Raw genomic sequence first — 3021 nt, 5'->3', positions numbered from 1 at the left:
GAACCCACTTACCTGCCAACCCTCCTCTATGCCTCACCCATTCTCACCAATCTTAAAAAGGGTGACTTAGACAAATTAGAAACATGCTACAACAAAATAGTAAGATTTGCCACAGACTCTACACATAGGACACACAACTGCTTTGCCCTACAAAAACTCTCCTGGCTTGAACTACCACAACTCTTGACATATAACCAGTTAATCATGACCCACAAACTACTTTACCAATCTGAGTAAACTCCTGCACTCCTAAGTTTAATACAACCTTATTCCAACAAACGCATGCTTCGTTCATCAAATAAATCATTATTACAAATTACCAAATCTACAAACACTGCAGGGGACTCTCTATACTCATGCCATGTCTCAAAACCTGGAATACATTCCTCACCCTATTAGAACTACTATAAACTCAAGGCAGTTCAAAAGATTACTTAAAGATCATTTATCACTTTCATGGCTCTTCTCATGCAACAGTCCAGGCAAATCCTGAACAACTATACTCTCCTTCTTCCAAACTCAAAAACTATCCTCATAAGACATTACTATGCCAGCTAGACATTCTTTCTCCTACCCATGTATAACTACAACATTTCTCCATTACTCTTAAGACTATTTCACTATCTATCCATTTCCTTATTCAATGCTAGAAGTCTAAACCTCAAAATGTACTCACTCGAGGCACTCCTAAAAATGGAGAACATTGACATCTGTGCAGTGACTGAGACCTGGTTCAAGGTACCAGAGAGCACCCCTGCACTACCAGACTATAATTCATACCATACCTTTCGGCCACTTAACCTGGACCGAAACACTAAAGTTGGAGGTGTGTCCATATTCATCAAAGATACTCACACCTTCAGGCTAGTTGCTCAGCATAACGCATCCATGGTTATCCAAGTGCAACTAACTCTGGGCAAGATCACAATCCAAATTGTAACTTGCTACAGATGCCCCACCATGCCCCAGGAGCCCCAGTCCACATTTCTTGAAACACTGGAAAACATTAGGGTACAACCCAACGCATTTATATCATGCTATCGAAAGATGAAAATAGCGAACGCTATTTCATCGAACCTAAAATATCTAAACCACATAATACTGAACATTCAGAACAGTGAATTTTTTCCTTGGGAAAAAAATTGCTATTCCGAAACACATACACACAACACAAGCACACCTAAAAAATATCAATCCACACACATACACTTATAATCCTACAACTAACCCTACACTAAACTGTACATACACTATCTATCCACTTACCTTAATCCAAACCCTAACCATAAGGTCCGTCACTATCACACACTCAACTAACCCGTGCCCTAACCCTAACTCACTTAACCCACCCCTAAGACTAATTCACCTTACCCACGCCCTAACCCTAACTTACCTAACCCGTGCCCTAACCCTAACTCACGTAAGCCACGCCCTAACCCTAACGACCATACAATCGCACACTTACCTGAACCCGACCCGTAACTTTCCACCACAGCTCTGAAAATAGCGAAGCCACAGAACTAGCCAACCGAATTCTTTCCCTAGGAAAGAATTCAGTGTTCTGCAGCTTCGCTATTTTTAGCATTCACTCAAAACGGGTCAATATTAGAACATTCGAAGTTTTAAAACTTCGATGTTCTGATATAGACTGCAACCCAACACTCTAATACTGGGAGATTTCAACTACCCCACCATCAACTGGGAAAACTACTCATGTACTAACTCTTTTGCTAAACTTTTTTTGGAATTCATAAATTCAAACGCCTTGGATCAACTTATCCACACCCCCACCAGGAGCAGCAATATCCTAGACCTGGTCATTACCAACATGGGCGACCAGTGTACCACACCAGAGGTCATATCCTTGTTGGTCATATCTGACCACAATCTAATCAGCCTAGACATCCACATCCTGCTCCCACCCCCCATTAGGGAAACCACAGTAAAAAATTTCTCCAAAGCCAACTTCACCCTTCTTAAGACAGAAGTGGCAAATTTCATAACACCCATGCAGCCAGACAATAGAGGTACAACTGCTGAATCCTACACAAAGGCACTGTATAAGCACCTACATGAGTGCATGGATCATGCTATCCCTAACAGAACCAAGATGCTATCCTCCAAAAAAAGGAAGCCAATCTGGTGGTCCCCTGCCATAAACAAACTCTACAACAAAAGAAAGAAACTGTTGCAAAAAAGAGTAAAATCCCATGACTGGAAGAACTCCCTGGTCAGCTTCAGTAAGAAGCTGAGATCCCTCATAAAATCCTCCAAAGTTAGTTATGAAAACAAAATTGCCACTGATTCTAAAGACAACCACAAAGCATTCTATAGCTATTTCAAGAATCTCAATGGCAGCACTCAGATCTGCTCTGAGTTACAGCACAATGGCACTAAATATACAGAACCAACTGATATTGCCAACATCCTGGCAGATAAGCTCAGTGCTAACTTTACCACCCCCTCACCCCCCAAAGGGCCCATCTCTATACCGGAAGAATGAAAAGATCCTGAAATCATGGCTGCACAGGTAAAACCCTCATTCTCCAAAGCCACGAACACAGCATCTATGGGTCCTGACAACATTCCAGGCTGCATTCTACATTAACTACAGAATGAACTGGCACCCTACCTAAGCACCATGCTCAATCACAGCCTCACCTCAGGCATTGTGCCCACTGAATGGCGTACGGTGACTGTTATCCCACTCCACAAAGGAGGAGCCACCACAGACCCCGGGAATTACCACCCTATTAGCCTAACGAGCCTAGTCTGCAAGGCCATGGAACGTATCATCATGGAACTTATAAACAAAGACATTGGTAACCTCCAAACTCTGGACCCCACCCAGTTCAGGTTTGTAAAAGGCAGATCATGTCTCCTAAACCTGATTGACTTCTTTGAAGAAGTCACCAAAGAGGAAGATGAGGGTAAGGTGGTTCACACAGCCTATCTAGATCTCACCAAGGCTTTTGACACCATCCCCCACTCTGGAATTATAAATAAACTCATGAAACTAGG

The sequence above is a fragment of the Protopterus annectens genome, chromosome 16.part0 (genome assembly GCF_019279795.1).
Source record: "Protopterus annectens isolate FY-2018-M chromosome 16.part0, PAN1.0, whole genome shotgun sequence".
In the NCBI taxonomy this organism is placed as follows: domain Eukaryota; kingdom Metazoa; phylum Chordata; order Ceratodontiformes; family Protopteridae; genus Protopterus; species Protopterus annectens.
The sequence above is the reverse complement of the archived record's forward strand: the minus strand, read 5'-3'. Positions refer to the sequence as shown.